The sequence below is a fragment of the Heterocephalus glaber genome, unplaced genomic scaffold (assembly GCF_053883595.1).
Source record: "Heterocephalus glaber isolate CG9 unplaced genomic scaffold, H.glaber_assembly_v1.0 deba00001509, whole genome shotgun sequence".
NCBI lineage: Eukaryota > Metazoa > Chordata > Mammalia > Rodentia > Bathyergidae > Heterocephalus > Heterocephalus glaber.
The window spans coordinates 45,512,043-45,530,351 of record NW_028258325.1 but is presented as its reverse complement, the minus strand read 5'-3'; the positions used below and the strand labels follow the sequence as shown (position 1 = coordinate 45,530,351).

The 18,309-nt window shown below is 35.9% G+C and overlaps 1 pseudogene; it reads left to right on the top strand.

Moving 5' to 3' along the window:
- The first annotated feature begins 71 nt into the window (after positions 1–71).
- Positions 72–165, top strand: LOC147825158 (small nucleolar RNA U13; annotated as a pseudogene).
- Positions 166–18,309: the final 18,144 nt, after the last annotated feature.

Sequence of the window (18,309 nt, the reverse complement as noted above, 5' to 3'; positions counted from 1 at the left end):
GTCTTACTTTATTTTTTCATCACAAGTACACAGTTTTAGAATAAAATTACACATTTAAAAGCAATCAATTGATCCCTCAGTTTATGGGTATGATAATTAAGTATTCATGACAAATGCATGAGATGTGCCTCCTTCAAAAATTTTTGGCACATTGCTTATCTGACATGAGAAAAAAGCCACTGGTTATAAACGAAATCTTTGTTAGCTAAAAAAATTCTAGAGAAAAGGAATTCAAATTGTTCTCATCCCTATCTTTACATTATTGGACTCTTTGGAAGTGGAAATAAACTCAGTTGGGCTCTAGTTCATTGTGTGCTTAATAGTTACTAAAAATTGATAGCCTGAAGCACTAGAGTGGTTCTTTTTTTCAGTTCTCATGGTTGCTATCTACAAGATATTAACTTAATTCTCCCTCTTCCATTCTGCATTTATAGCTATGGCTCACCAAAATTAAGTCCAAAATTCAAGGTCAATAATACGTGTTTACGAAGTTAGATATGACTACAATTTAGGAAGGACACCTGGTCCAGCAGGTTATATATTCTCTTTTTCATGCTTTTTCTGTCTTATGGTATTATATGGATTTACTCCATTTAATTACCAGTTCTTAAAATTGAAAGGTAACTTATACATCATTGTAGAGACTGCCTTAGTTCTCCACCCCCTCTGTCTCTCCTCCCTGGCACCTAGAATACAGTATGTGTTGAGTAAATAGTTGTGTGAAAACTGCATGCAGATCAATATTCCCATCTGGTACAAGAATATTTTCAACTATTTTCCTTTATTATGGTTCTTCCTATCTTCTATTCAAACCTTTCCAGATCCAGGGACTGTCTACATTCCCCTTTCCTTTCCTCTTTCCTTGGGTCTTTCTTTCAGTAGATCTATGTTGAGTTCATACTATGTGCTCGTCACTGTGCTAAGCTCTGGCATATTGAGAATAAAAACACATTTTTCTGTCCTGGTGTGGAAAAGAAGGAAGACTTCCTAGGAAGAAGGACTGGCGTTTTCCAAAGATGAGAAAGAGCCTGTTGTCAGGGAAGGCAGGGAAGCTATTCAGTACTTTCAGACAGGGGTAACTGTTGTCGTCCGCAAGTCCGCTTGCAGACCTAGGTTCGGGAGCCCGGACCGGACAGGGAGGGTAAGGCGCAGAGTCACCAGCCGACTCCAGGGAGGTTTCTGGAACGTTTCCGCTTTATTGAGGAACTACACAAACTTATACAGTGAAATAAAAGGGCGATTACATAGGCGGGGTTATAACGGCTTTAGCCTTGACATAATTTAATTGGATGGAAAGGGATATAACTATACACAATGGAGAACATAGTTAAATTTATTTTAAACTGTATGGGGTAATCGTCTGGGCGAGGCAAAGGAGTCACGACCCAAAGAGTGAGGAGGTATGGTCGACTTGATCTAGTTTCTACGCACTGGAGTGAGCTTGCTCAACTCTGTTTTTTGTCTTTGAGCATGCTCAAGAGACCGGAGTGCGGCATACTTGACCCAACCAGACCTGAACTTCTCCTTCAGGTAACATGATCAAATTTATATCCCACTCCCTGTTTAGGGGTGTGTGTGTGTGGGGTGTGTGTGTGTGTGTGTGTGTTGAATGACCAGCACAGAAAAGAATTAGAGTTCATAAAAAGGTACGAAGCAGAAGTTCAGGAGATTAAAATTTCTATCACAAATATGGGTAGCAGAAGTGACCAGTGTGAGGACAGTGTCAGAATTAGAAGACAAGGCTATTGTCAGTGATCAGTTAATGAGAGATACCTTAAAAACATTAAGAGAACATGAAAAATGGATCCAACTGCTGCTAGATGACCCAAGGAAGACTAATCTAAGATTAATTGGAATTAGTTAAAAATTAGAAGGCAGCACAAATGGCATAAAAGACATGTTTACAAAAATAACAGCATAAAAATTTTCAAGTATAGGGAATATCCTAACCATACAAATAAATGAGGTATATAGAACCCCAAATAGCCATGATCTAAAAAGAACCTCTCAATAACATAACATAGTCAAAATCCTCAAAGTCCAACACAGCGATAAAATTTTAAAAGCTGTTGCTTATAAAAGTAAACACATTGGAATTATAGCATACTTCTCAACATAAACCTTAAAGGCCAAAAGAGCTTGAAGTGAAGTGTTTCAAGTCCTATAAGAAAAAAACATTTAACCCAGACTGATATGTCTTGCAAAACTATCTTTCAAAATTGACTGGGACAAAAAAATTGACAGGGAAATAAGGTTTTTCCATGACAAAGAGCACCTTAAGAAATTCATGACCAAAAAAACCAGTGCTCCAAAAAATTCTCAAGGATATCCTAGAAAGAGACAAGGAAGACAACAATGCCAAAAGGGCTAATAGAATGGATGCACCAGGCAGGTTGAGCAGTTAAGCAAAAGTGTGTGTGCATGTGTGTGTGTGTGTGTGGGGGGAGGATCACCAGGAAAATAATACAATGACAGGAATAAGTCAATATCTTTTGGTAATAATGCTCAATATCAGTGGTCTCAATTCCACAATCAAAAAATACAAATTGCAGAATGGACAAAGAAACAAAACCCAATGATATGCTGTAAATGAAAAACATTTAATTCATAAAGAAATTCACAGGTTAAAAATTAAGGGATGGAAAATATTATTCCATGGAATGGAACCCAGAAAAAAGTGGGAGTAGCTATCCTAATTTCATGCAAAATGGACTTCAAGCCAAAACTAATTGGAAGGGAGAAAGGAAGTCATTATGTATCAGTTAAGGGAACAATTCAAAAGGAAGAAATAACAATTATAAATATATATGCACCAAATACCAGGACACCCAACTTCATTAAAAAAATACTACTTGTCATAAAAGAAGAGATAAACACCAACATAAGTATGGTGAGGCACCTCAATACCCCACTGTCACAAATAGGCAGATATACTAGGCAAAAAGGCAGCAAAGAAATATCAGAGTTGAACCAAACTTTCAAACAAGCTGACTTAATAAGGTACCTACAGAGTGTTCCACCTACAACAGCAGAATACATTCTTTTCAGCATCACATGAGACTTTCTCCAAAATAGACCACATGCGAGCCCATAAAGCATGATTAAGTAAATGTAAAATAATCAAAATTATCCCATCCTGTTGTAAGATCATAGTGCAGTGAAACTAGAAATCAATGGCAAAAGAAACCACAGAAATTATGCAAACACATGGAAATTAAACAAAAATATTTTGAATGGTATTCAGTGGATCAAGGAAGAAATTAGACAGTTGCTAGAATCAAACAATAATACCAGTACAACATACCAGAATGAATGGGAAACAATGAAAGCAGTACTAAGAAGCAAGTTTATAGCTGTGAACCCCCACATCAACAAAACAGAGTAAATCTAAATAAATGACCTAATGATGCACCTCAAGATCACAGAAAAAAAGAGTGATCCAAATCCAAAGCTAGTATAAGGAAGGAAATTATAAAGATCAGAGCAGAAATTAATGAAATTGAGACTTTAAAATATGCAAAGAATCAATGAATCAAAGAGCTGCCTCTTTGAAAGAATAAACAAAAGGGGTAAATCCTAGCCAAACTTAACAAAAAAAAAAAAAAAAAAGACCAAAATCAATGCAATTAGAAATAAAAAAGGCAAAATCATAAGACACCACTAATAATCCAGAAGATTATTAGTAACTACTTTGAGATGTACTCTAATAAAATGATGAATTCAGAAGAAATGGATAGATTGCTGGATACATATAAATTACCAAAACTAGATCAAGAAAATATAAAAACCTCAAATAATTCAATAACAGACAGTGTAATAAAAACTCCTACCACCAGGTCCTGGTGGATTCACTGGTGAATTCTTCAGGAATTTTAAGAAATATCTAACACCATGGAAAAACTGGATTTCAATCTGCCAGAGATTAAAACTAGACCTATACTATCACCATGCACTAAACTAAGATCGAAGTGGATTAAAGATCCAAATATTAAGACAGAAACGCTAAAATTGCTGGAAGATAAGTTACGTAGAACACTCGAAGACATTGGCATGGGAAAAGACTTTATGAACAAAACCTCAGTAGCATGGGAACTAGCACAAAGAATCAACAACTGGGATCTCATCTTATTAAAAAGCTTCTGCAAGAGAAACCACTAACAGAGCTAAGAGACAACCTACAATGTGGGAAAAAATTTTTAGCAGCTGTACCTCAGACAAAGGTCTACTATTGAGAATATATAAGGAATTGAAAAAAATCAGGCCCCCAAATTCAAAGACCCAATTCAAAAATGGGCATCTGCAATGAAAAGACATTTCTCAGACAAAGAAGTAAAAGCAGGAAATAAATATATGAAAAAATGTTCAATATCACTGGTCATTTGAGAGATGCAGATGAAAACAACCCTGAGTTTCCACCTCATCCCAGAAAGAATGGCTGCTATCAAGAAATCAACCAATAACAAATGCTGGCGGGGGTGTGGGGAGAAAGGAACCCTTCTCCATTGCTGGTGGGACTGCAGACTGGTGCAACCACTGTGGAAATCTGTATGGAGATACCTCAAAGAACTAGGGCTAGAGGTCCCATTTGACCCAGCTATTCCCCTACTGGGTATCTTCCCCAAAGAATTAAAAGAATCACACTACAGCGATATATGTGCACCTATGTTTATAGCGGCACAGTTTGTAATAGCTAAGGTTTGGAAACAGCCCATGTGTTCATCAACTGAAAACTGGATAAAGAAGATGTGGTTTTTTAATAAAATGGAGTACTACTCAGCCATAAAGAACATGAAACTAGAGACATTTATAGCTAAATGGATGCATATTGAGGCCATACTCTTAAGTGTAATAAATAGGACATATATGTGTAAATACCGAATAGCTTCTCTAGTGTGAGAAACTGAAAGTGTAAATAAGGATTAAAATGAATAATTGATAATTTGAAATAGGAAAATGTCCAAAGGTGTAGTGGTGGTGGGAGGGGAAGGGGAAAGGGAAGAAGGGAAAGGAAAAATTATGAGAAAAGAAAAAAAAAAGGAAACGAAATTTATGTAAATAGGGAAGGGTGGAGGGGGGTGAAGGGCGCACAGGCAATGGGGAAAAAATAAGAACCAAGATACATCATGTACAGGTACAAGCACTCAATGATAAATATAAACGTATTGTATACCTAAAATGTACCAATAAAAGAATTTAAAAAAAAAGAAATATCTAATACCAAAACACCTCAAATTCTTTAAGGAAATTGAAAGGGAATGAATACAACCAAAGTCATTCCTGGAAGCTAGCATTACCTTGATTTCAAAACTGGAAAAAGACCTGACCAAAAAAGAGCATTACATGTCAATCTCTTTAATGAACATAAATGCAAAAGTCCTCAACAAGAGACTGTGGTGGCAAACAGAATGCAGTGAATCATTAAGAAGATCATCCATCAAGACCAAGTAGGCTTCATCCCAGAGATGCAAGGAAGGCTCAACATACACAAATCAATAAATGTAACACATCACATAAACAGAAGCAAGGACAAAAATCACATGATCATCTCATCTCAATTGACACAGAAAAAGCCGATAACAAAATACAACGTCCATTTATGATTTTTTTAAAAACCCAAAGAAAACATAAAAGGGCCTTATCTCAATCTGATTAGAACCATATATGACAAAACGATGACCAGAATCATTTTAAACAGGGAAAAGCTGAACACTTTGCCTCTAAAATCAGGAACAAGGGTGTCTACTATCACCACTGCTATTCAATGTACTTCTTGAAACATTAGCCAGAGTGATCAGGCAAGAGGGAAAAAAATAAAAGGAATATGTATAGGAAAGGAAGAAATTAAATTATCTTTATTTGCAAATGTCATGGTCCTCACACAGAAGACCCAAAAAATTCCACCAAAAGACTCCTAGAGGAACGTGAAAAGAAGCAGGAGTAGCTATCCTCTTTGCAGATCTAGTGGATTTCAAAATCTGAAACACTTCTGGTCCCAAGAATTTCAGATAAGGGACAGTCAACCTGTATGTACAAATCTATTGTGAACATGTGTTTTCATCTCTCTTAAGTAAAAAAAACTTAACAGAATTGTTGGTTCTTAACAGTAATACGAGAAATTTCTATATTGTTTTCCAAAATGGTTTTATCATTTTATATTCACATTAGCAGTATTAGAAAGTTCTAACTGGTTCACACCTAGTCTGACATTTGTTCTTTTAAAACCTTTAACTTAATCTCCCTGGTGAGTGTATAATTCAATCTTGTTATTGTACTGATTAGTATTTTTCTGATTCTAGTGTTGCACACCTTTCCTTGTGCTGTACTGGCTATTTATCATCTTCTTGTGTCTACTTTTTAATTGGGTTGTCTATTAATGAGCTGTAAGAGTTCTTTATATATTGTGGTCATAGGTTATATGTATTATATGTTCTGGTTAAAGACTATTTTTCATTTTCTTAACGATGTCTTTTAAAGTTCTAAATTTTGACAGAATCTCATTTATCAATTTTTTTCTTTTATACATCATGTTTTTTATATCCTAGGAAATTCTTGACTACCCTAAATTCAGGAACATTTTTCCTTATGATTTCTTCTTAAAGTTTTATACTTTTAGGCTTTCATATTTAGGTTCATAGATCCTTTCAAGTTATTTTTATGTATGGAAATAAAGGGCTGAGGTTAATTTTTTACATACGGCTACCAGGTGTTCTAGAGGAATTTGTTGAAAACATTATCTTTTCCTCTGCTCTTGAATTTATGTTCTATAAAATGTTTATATTAAATAATCTTTCAAAACTCAGTGGACCATGTATGTGTGGTTCTATTTCTGGATTTTATTTTTTATTCCATTGATCTATATGTCTTTCCTTACACCGACACTGCCTTGCTCACTGTAGCTTTAGAGGAAGTCTTAAAATTAGGTAATAAAAGTCTTCCAACACTGTTATTTTTTTCTTTTTACTTTTTTTTCCCTCATTAACTTTATTGGTACATTTTAGGTATAAAATACAGTTACATTCATCATTGGGATCTTGTACCATTACATGAGTCTCTTGGTTCTTATTTTTTTCCCCCTTCCCTTGCCCTCCCTTCACCCCCTCCACCCTTCCCTATTTGCAAAGATTTTGTTTCCATTTTTTTCCTTTTCTCATATTTTTTTCCCTTCTTTCCTTTTCCCTACCTCTCCCACTTCCCCTGCTTCTTTAGACCTTTACTTCCTATTACACAATATTAATTATACATTTTAAAAATTAAAATATCAAGACCTAGGAGACATTACCACAGATTTTACAGAATTTAAAAGGATATAGAAACCATATTTCAAAAATCTGTTTTGAAATAAATTGGACAACTTCTAAGAAGTACCTTGGAAGACAAATTAATGAAACTAACTTTGGAGGAAATATAAAATTTGAATAGCACCTATTAAAGAAAGTATATTCCTAGCTTGAAATCCTACCTGTATAACAACAGGCTTGTATACATTTTAACTGATAAATTATATCAAACATTTAAAGCAGAAAAAAAAAACAAACACTACTCCCCTCATTTTAGGAAATCAACATTGTGCTAAATCCTAAAACTGGATAAGATAATAGGAGAAAAAAGTATGAACATAGATAGAAATTTGTTTAACAAAACAATTAGAATTCTGTCAGATCTGGCAGTATGTAGAAAGTGGTTTTGTTATAGGTATGGCAGTGTTGGTTCAGCATTGGAAGATCCACCCCCAAAAGTCATCATTTTAACAGAGGAAAGGAGAAAGCCATATGATCCTGCCACTAGTTGGAGAAAAAGTATTGGACTAAATTCCACAGCTGTTCATGGTAAAAGCTATCAGGAGACTAGAAGTAGAACAGAACCTTCTCAACATGTACTCCATACTTCCAGTGAGAACGCCTCATATGAATGGAGAAGATACAATGCTTTCTCCTCAAGGTGGGGAACAAAGGCAGATATGCCTACTCTTCATCTGTCCATTAAACTTTGAAACCTAGGCCCAAACCAAAATAGTATGGCAATAAAATGACACAATTAGGATAGGATTGGCAAGGTAGAAGCAAACTCTTTATATGTGGATGAAATGATCATCTACAGAGAAAATACTAAGAAATGTCTAGGAGCCCCTAGAACTTGTATTTGAATTTAGCAGGATTAGAAAACACAAGGTATATATAAAAATTCAGGTCTATGTATACTTGCTATAAATGAAGAATTGGATATTGAAATTTAAAAGTTATGTAGGAGTACAAAGGACCTATAAAAGTTAAAAAACAAAAAACAAACAAACAAACAAAACATAGTGTTAGAAGATGCTTAGTACCTAATTTTAAGACTTCTTCTAAAGCTACAGTAATCAAGGCAGTGTTGGTGTAAGGAAAGACATATAGATCATTGGAAAAAACAGAGAATCTAGAAATAGAACCACACATATATGGTCCACTGAGTTTTGAAAGATTATTTAACTTTAACATTTTATAGAATATAAACTCAATTCAAGAGCCAAGGAAAAGATAGTGTTTTCAGCAAATGGCACTAGAACACCTGGTATCCGTATATAAAAAACTAACTTCAACCCTTTATTTCCATACATAAAAATAACTTGAAGGGATCTATGAACCTAAATATGAAAGCCTGAAAGTATAAAACTTTAAGAAGAAATTATAAGGGAAAATGTTTATGAATTTAGGGTAGGCAAGAACTTCCTAGGATACAAAAACCATGATGTATAAAAGAAAAAAATTGATAAATGAGACTCCATCAAAATTTAGAACTTTACATGACATCATTACAATGAAAAGTAGTCCTTAAACAGACCATATTTACAATGCATGTAACCTATGACTAGAATATATAAAGAATTCTTAGAGCTCATTAATAGACAACCCAATTAAAATGTAGACATAAAAAGATGATAAATAGCCAGTATAGCACAAGGAATGGTGTGCAACTCTAGAATCAGAAAAATACTAATCTGTACAATAATAAGATTGAATCATACACTCATTAGGGAGATGAAGTTAAAAGTTTTAAAAGCCTTGCTGTGACTTTTTCTCCTTGCTGGATTCTCTCCCTTTGCGTTTAATTTGTGACACCCAATGGATTCATTCTGCTGGGTTTCCTGGGGTTGTGATCCTCATTGTCTTTTCCTAGGGTATTGTCTAAAATTTTTTGGAGTGTTGGTTTGGTATTCATGAAGTTCCTGAGGTGCTCTTTTTCATGAAAGTATCTGATTTCTCCAACCATTTTGAAAGATAGTTTTGCAGGGTACATCAATCTGGGTTGGAGGCTGTTTTCCTTTAGGGCTTGAAATACATCACTCCAAGCTCTTCTTGCCTTGAGGGTTTGCATTGAGAAATCTGCTGTGATTCTGATGGACTTTCCTTTGTATGTGATTTGTTTCTTTTCTCTCACTGCTTGGAGAATTTTATTCTTCTGTTGGATTTCTGGAATCCTAACTATTATATGCCTATGTGTAGATTTTTTTTGATCAAGGCTAGCTCGAGTCCTATATGCCTCACTTATCTGTATGTCAAGTTCTTTTCCCCTGCTTGGGAAGTTTTCTGACATGAACAGGTTTTTTTTACATCATCTGCACTCTCTCCTGTTTCTTCATTGACTCCAATCAGTCTTATGTTATTCTTCTTTGCATTGTCTAGCAGCTGCTGGATTGATTTCTCATGTTCCCTTACAATTTTAAAGCAATTTTTCTTTTCCTCCTCACTAATTGCAATCTTATCCTCTATATGTGAAATTCTATCCTCACATTGGTTCATTCTGCTGTGCAGACTTTCGATGGAGTTTTTAATCTCTTGGAAATCTGTTTGTATCAGTTTTATGGAGTCCATTTGTTTCCTATGTTGGGATTCCATCATGTTCCTCAGATCCTGTATTTTTTTTATCTGTGTCCTCTCTAGATTTATTAATCATGTCTTGCACCATGGGCAAAATCTTTGCTGTTATCTGAGTAATTATTTCTGATTTCATTTTTCATAGATCCTCTTTTGTTGTCAGTTCAGAGAGTCCAGGTGGTTGAGTATCAGATTGTTCCATCTCGTTTCCCTTTGGGGTTGCTGTAGGTGATCTGCAAGTCTGTTTTTGAGGCTTGTTTATGTGTTTTCTCATTTCCACGGGGTGGGGGGTGCTTCTGGCACCCACACGGCTCACTTTCTCTGCCCTAGGAGCTTGGGATGGCAGCGCGGGAGGTTCTTTCCGGGTTCTGGGACTGTATCACCTTCTCTGCCCTAGGAGCCTGAGAAGGAGGTGGGGAGCTTCCTTCCGGGTGCTGGGACTGGCTCTTCTGGTTACTTTTGCAGATCCTGCCTACTCCTACATAACTTTTAAATTTCAATATCCAATTCTTCATTTATAGCAAGTATACATAGCTCTGAATTTTTATGTATACCTTGTGTTTTCTAATCCTGCTAAATTCAAATACAAGTTCTAGGGGCTCCTAGAGATTTCTTTGTATTTTCTCTGTAGATGATAATTTCATCTGCATATAAAGATTTTACTTCTACCTTACCAGTCATATGCTATTAGTTTATTTTTATTGCCAGACTATTTTGGTTTGGGCCTATGTTTCATAGTTTAATGGACAGATGAAGAGTACACATATCTGCCCTTGTTCCCCACCTTAGGGAGAAAGCATTGCATCTTTTCCATTCATAGAAGGTGTTTTTGCTGGGAGTATGGAGTACATGTCTTTTATCTGTTGAGAAGGTTCTGTTCTATTTGTAGTCTCCTGATAGCTTTTACCATGAACAGTTGTAGAATTTGGTCCAATACTTTTTCTGCAACTACTGATAGGGTCATATGGCTCTTTCCTTTCCTTTGTTAAAATGATGACTTATGTGGGTGGATCTTCCAATGCTGAACTAACACTGCTATCCCTATAATAAAACCACTTACTACATAGTGCCAGAGCAGAGTCCACAAACTTTTTTTTTCTGCACCAAGTATCGAACTTGTGACCTTGTGCTTGTGAGGCAAGTGAAGGAACCACTGAGCTAAATTCCTGGCCCAAATTGGACTTCTAATAGTTTGTTTTGTTAAACAAATTTTTATTTATGTTCAGACTTTTCTATTATCTTTATCCAGTTTTAGTATAGCACAATGTTGATTTCCTAAAATGGCAGCGGGAGGGGGGGTTTCTTCTTTTTTCTCCTTTAAATGTTTGATATAATTTATCAGTTAAAATGTATATGAGCCTGTTGTTGTCATATAGGTAGGTTTTCAAGCTAGGAATATACTTTCTTTAATAGGTGCTATTCAAGTTCTATATTTCTTCCAGAGTCAGTTTCATTAATTTGTCTTCCAATGTACTTCATAGAAGTTGTCAAATTTATTTCAAAAAAGATTTTTGTAATATGCTTTCTATATCCTTATTAATTCTGTAAAATGTGTGGTAATGGCCTCTAAATCTTGATATTATAAATTTTTTAAAATGTACAATTGATATTGTGTAATAGGAAGAAAAGTTCTAAAGGAGTAAGGTAAGTGTGAGGGGTAGGAAAAAGGAAGAAGGGAAAAGACAATATACGAGAAAAGGAAAAAAATGGAAACAAAGCCTTTGTAAACAGGGAAAGGTGGAGGGGGTAGGGCAGGTGAATGGGTAAAAAATAAGAACCAAGATACGTCATGTAAGGGTACAAGATCCCAATGATGAATGTAACTGTTGTATACCTAAAATGCCAATAAACTTAATGGAAAAAAGAAAGACTCCTAGAATTAATAACCAAATTCAGTAGCACAGCAGGATACAAAGTCAACACACAAAAATCAATAGCATTTCTGTACATCAACAGTAAACTAAGAAAGAAATTAGGAAAAAATATCATTCACAGTAGTATCAAGAAAATTAAATACTTAGGAATTAACCTAACCAAGGAAGTGAAAGACCTCTACAATGAAAATTACAGTGCTCTAATAAAGAAGGTGAAAGAGGGCATCAGTGAATGGAAAGACACCCTCTGTTCCTGACTAGGGAAGAACCAATACTGTCACAATGGCCAACTTCCAAAACTAATATACAGATTTAATTCAATGCCAAAAAAAAAAAAAAAACCAATAGCATTCCTCGCAGAACTAGAGAAAACAATTGTAAAATTCATGTGGAACCAGAAAAGATACAGAATAGCAAAAGCAACCCTGTGATACAAGAGCAAAGTAGGAGACATCACAATCCTGGATTTCAAGTAATACTGCAAAGCTACAGTGACAAAAACAGCATAGGATTAGCAAAAACAAAAACAAAACTAGACACATGGATCACTGAAACAAAATAGAGAATGCAGACACAACTCCAGGCATATTTAGCTACCTTATCTTTGCTGAAGGAAAAATAGCCTCTTTTAACAAATGGGCCTGGGAATATTGGATATCTCACAGAAAAGATTGAATCTAGACCCATATATCTCACTATGTACTAAACTAAAACAAAAATGCATCAAAAATATAAATGTTAAAACAGAAATTTAAGCTCCTAGAAAATAAAATAGATACATCTCTTGAAGTCATATGCATAGGCAAGGACTTTCTGAGCTGAACGCCAATTGCACAAGAAATAGTTCCAAGAATACACAAATGGGATCATGTCAAATTAAGTCTTCTCAGCAAAGGAAACAACCGACAGAGTGAAGAGACAACCTACAGGATGGGAAAAAAAATTGCCAGTTATTACTCAGACAGAGGACTAACATCTAGAATATGTAAAGAACTCAAAAAAAATGAAATGCCTCAAAATAAATGACCCAATCACAAAAATGGACAACTGAAATAAACAAGTAGTCCTCAGAAGAAGTACAAATGACCAATAAATACTTGAAAAATGTTCAACATTTCTGGCCATTAGAGAAATACAAATTAAAATAGCATTGAGATTCCATCTTACTCCAGAAACAATGACTATCATCAAAAAATCAAATAACAAAAAATTCTGGTGAGGCTGTTAGTGGGAATGTAATCTAGCTCAATCTTTATGGAAATCAGTATGGATATTCTTCAAAAAGCTGAAACTAGAAATTCCATTTGACCCAGCTATTCCTCCTTCTGTTCTTTCCAAATGGTTAAGGACATCATAGCACAGTGATACCCATGTTTACAGCAGCACAATTCATAATGAATAAATCTTGGAAGTGACCTATATGTCTGTCCATCAACAAGTGAATGGATAAAGAAAACATGGTATTCATACGCAATACAGAACTGCTCTGCCACAAAGAAGGGTAAACTTGAGTCATTTGTAGGAAAACAGATGCACCTTGAGACAATAATTTTAAGTGAAATAAATCAGACATGGAAGCTTAAATATCTTGTGGTTTGTCTTCTATGAGAAATCCAAAATATAAATACGGAGCAAAATTAAAAAATAAATAATAGGAAGTTGAGAAAGGAGCCAAGAAATAGAAGGAGCAAGGAGAGGGGCGGGGAAGGGGATGCAAAAAAGGATTAAGATTTATTATGTACATGTACCAACTCCCCATGAGGAATGTAATCATTATGGACTACGAACATGTACTAATAAAAACTAAAATTTTAAAGATATTGATGTAGATATTTTCAATTTTATCAAAGTTAATGTTCTATGCCTCAAATAACCCAGAAAAAAAAAGAAAAGTCTTCCCTCCTTTGACTTAAAACTGCCTTTGTACAGTTATCTCCCACTGGGTCCTGGCTCTGCCTGCCTTCTGTAGCTCTATGGGAAAAAATGTCCTCTCTTCAGTGAGGGTTTTTCAAATGTTTCAACTTATCTGGATCATATCCTTCTGCACTTGCAATATTAGCAATCTTCCTAATAAATGCGGTTCCTCCAGAGTTGAGTATAGCCCTCTAGAAAGTTTTATTTTATTTATTTACTTGGTACTGGGGATTGAACTCAGGACCTTGTGCTTTCAAGGCAGGCATGGTGCCACTGAGCTAAATCCCTGGCCCTAGAAAGTTTTAGAAATACCAGAAGTACTATTTTTTGTGAATCCCACCCACATATGATTAAGTTGGTAGTCAACTAAACAAACTTCATCCCCAACTTTGTCAGGAGCAATGCTAATAAATCAGGAGGCCTCTCTCATTTCTGCTTTTGCTTCATTGATTTTTAAAATATAAATAAGTACACCAACTAAAACCCAAGCAAAGAAAGATAAGCAATGGGTGTTCAGCTCTGGCCCTGCCACCAACTTGAACAGTTTCCTTTCTGGGAATGACTTGATGCATAGAAAGTGTAATGCTTTCATCTGCACTCTCTGTGCTGTTAGGGAGATGTGAAGTGGTCCAGTGGGTCCTGCTTTGGGAGGCCCACCTTCCTACAGATTGAAGCCAGTTTCTGCATCACCAGCTTATCAATAATAAAGTCATAGCTTTGTCCCCACCTGCCTTTATTTTATTATTATTCAGTTGGTTTGGTATATAATATGTGAAAAGATGGTCAATGTTCATTTTCCCAAACTCCCTGTCCCTAGGACAATGATTTTACATTTTATCTCATTGAATGTCCTTAGGTTTGTTTTACCTCATATTTCATTAGAGCCAAAATGAGCATCAATTACCCTGTCCTTAATTATCCAATTCCAAAGAAATGACCCAGGAATCCATTCTAGGGAAAAAAATGTAGTATGCTGGAGCATTGAGATATCATAGTATCAGTGACATACTGACAATTATATGGCAGTCTCCACTAGTGAAATGTCACTTGTTAAGCTCACCATCAGTTCTGCTCCACATTCAATTCTATTATATTGTCATTAATGTCACAAAAAGGTCATATGTTACACTCTTTGACACACTCAAAAGTTGGTCAATGCTGCCTGCTATGTAATATATGCACAAATAGTCATATAAATTGAGAATGGTCAAATGTTAACTATAGTATTTATTATTATCATAATACTTTTTATTTGCTGAGTGCTTTAGGTGAGTCAAAGAACTTTCAGGGACAATTTCTTTTCCAGAGTGGTTATACTACTTTACATTCCTAACAACAATGGAGGAGAGTTTCTTTTCCCCCATATTCTTGCCAGCATTTGTTATGATTAGATTTTTTTGATGATAGCCATTCTTTCTGAATTAAGATGGTATCTCAGTGTAGTTTTAACCTCCAAAATTATGAGCCAAAATAACCTTTTTCTCTTTATAAGTTGATTTTCCCAGATATTTTGTTATAGTGATAGAAAGATGATTAACATACTTTCCATTGTGATGGGAAAATGTCCCTCAGAACAAAATTAAAATTGGCCAAGTTTTTGTGAACATGGTTCCTTCCACCTCTGGAAGGAGAGTACTCTAAAAAGTACTCATATTTTGCTGAAGTGAAGGAGTACACAGAAATGTACTCCTAACTAAATTTTAAACAAAGATGACCAATGGCAATTATGTCTTTCATAAAAAGTAAGATGATTCTATTTTTAAAATGATATTTATAATCAAATTTTGGAGTCTGGAGGTTTTTTCCTTAGCAAGTAATTGGAAAGTTATAGGATCAATGTTGATGCCAGGTTTCAAGATTTGAGTCACTGCTCAATAAAGGAGCATTGTAACAGAATTAGGTAAAGACATATATCCCAATATATAGCATTTCTGTCCTCTGGAATCATTCCCTATGTTTCCAAAGATCTGTTGAACTCTCTCTCGTCTCCATTGCCTCTTCTCTTCCCGCACTGCCTGAGCCAGTCCATGTCCATTAACCACCCACACTGCATTAGAGGGCTCTTTCTAAAACCATGACACTTAGCCACTTGAAACTCTCAATGACTTCTCATCACCCCATTCCAAGGACAGCCTATTCATCTTAGCACGGGAAACAGCCTTTTCACAGCCCCGCCTGGCCTATGTCTCTGGACCTTGCCCTGCCCTGACTATCCTGTGCACACACCACTTCCAGCCTTTCCCCCTGCCCTTCCCTCTGCCTGGCATTGCTCTTTTCACTTTGCTCCCTTGAGCTGCCCCCTACTCTAAGGCAGAAATAATCCCTTCCTGTCTCCTCTTTTATTTTATATAACACAAAACACTGCAATTCATTATGGCATTTAACTTACTGTTGTTATTTTGGTCTGCTTTATATTGCAGCCTAAGAAAACAACTCTATTAAAACAGGCACTCCATTGTTTCTAGGACATAAATGATGCACAATAATGTCAAGATCAAATATTAAGAAATGATGAAGGGAAAGTGAACTCCAGTGAAGGACAAACAGGCAGAAGTCGCCAGCCAGAGGTATCTTATTAAAATCTTAATGAGCTGAACTGCTTACAGTGCAGGGATAACATTGTCCTCTAATACTGTCTTCCAATTAATTAAAAGCAACATCTTGCCTTATGGCTGCCAATTTTGAAGTTTTGGTTTTATGTTGTTCTTGCTCGCATTTTGATCACTTCAACAAAAAAAAAAAACCAAAATAAAGGAGAATATTTTTAGAAACTTGAATAAAAATGGTCAAACAAAAACAATTAGATATCGTGTAAAGAATGCAACATTTTGCTGGACCACATAATAGAAAATTATATTGAATACCAATGAAAATAATAAAACTCTTACTTATGTATATCATGATTTAGAAGGTGTTTCTAAACTCACTAAATGGAACATCAGTTAGTTCATTCATTAGTTCTTCCATTCAACTGTTGAGTATCCACTAGGTAGTAAGATTGATTGGCCTTTGCCGCCCAAAGGAAAGAAGAGGCTCCTGGGGAATTTTTACCAGGTCCTGAAGCAAGTAAGACCCACAGTATTGGAACTGTTCTGCAACCAAAAACAGTGCTACTAGTAAAAAGACCCCTGTCACTCCATGGCCCTTTATCTTCTGGTCATTTTATCTCTTTCAGAAAGGAATGTCTAAATGAACGAGTGGATAGGATAATGAGCTCTCCTAGAGAATTGGGTCCTGATCCTAGTTGTGGTGCTAAGTTGTTGTCTAGGTATTTAAAATCTGAGGAATATTTTTGAGTCTGCTTGCCAAAGTTCTCCAAAGTAGAGGTCAGAGTAGTATACCTCAGTTTAAGGAAACTCCACTGAGCACCCACTTTGTGTAAGTCAGAGTTCTAGGGGCTCTGGAGAAGAGCAGACTCAGTTCCTGCTCTCCAGGAGACAACAGTGTGATGGGGGTGTGTTTCGGTCTGTTCAGACTGCTATAACAAGTACAATACTGCCATCCAATGCTTTCAGTCAACAACAAATCACATATGCAACAGTGGCCCCATAACATTATAATGGAACTGGAAAATTCCTATCGCCTAGAAATGCCTAAGCTGTTGTAAGGTCACAGTACAACAAATTACTCATGTGTTCATGGTGATGCTTTTATATATATATATATATAAAAACCCCATCACCTGTCAGTCATATGAAAGTTTAACATAGACAATTATCTACACTACTTAATATTAAATGACTATGTTACTGGTTCATGTTATTATGCCTTTTAATGTTAGAGAGGACTCCCTCTATAAAAGTTTGCTGTAAAAGGGCCTGCCATGCTATGCAGGCAGCAGCCTCATACACCTCATTTTCACTGCATCTTTTGATTGCATCATTTTCTCTTGTGCTTCATTTAATCTCATGTTCTTTTATTTATCATGGCTCTAGAGCAATAGGCTAGAACATATATATATCATGTAACCTAGGTGTGCAGTAAGCTAGGTTTGTGTAAGTACACCCTATGGTAAGTACATACAATGGCAAAATGACTGTCGATGCATTTCTCAAAATGAATTTCCCTTGTTAAGCAACTCCTGACTGTGTGGCATACACTGTGTGGCTTAAACAACAAACTTATTACTCAAAAAGTTCTGAGGGAAATTTCCACACCAAAGCTCCAAAAAACATTTGAACAGTAACCTTTTGTTTTGGTGGTGGCGGGGAACACATAGACGCTTAGGATGGACTTGGAGGACAATGCTTATTAGTATGTACAAGTTCTAGTTCTGTGACAAGAATCCATGTTACAATTATTCACATTTTATAAATCAACGTAGAGACACACAGTATCCTGGTTATCCTCCCTCCAAAGGCTGGGCTCTTATTGTTCAACTGGCCTTCTTTGCCTGAGGGTTGAGAAAGTTTTCTTATCTAGGTCTTTCACATGTGTGTGTTGCTGTCCAGTTTGGAGGTGTGGGGGTCAACTGGACAAGGCCTCATCGATTGGCTTTTACTTAGTGATACTGTGCTGCCAAGTCTGGTTCTTAGCTTTGTGATCCAGGAACTTGACTTTCTCAGTTTACCAAAAATCTCATCAGAGATAAGTCAACAACAATTGGTTGAGGGCCAGGGATTTAGCTCAGTGGTTCCAGCGACTGCCTTACAAGCACAAGGTCCTGAGTT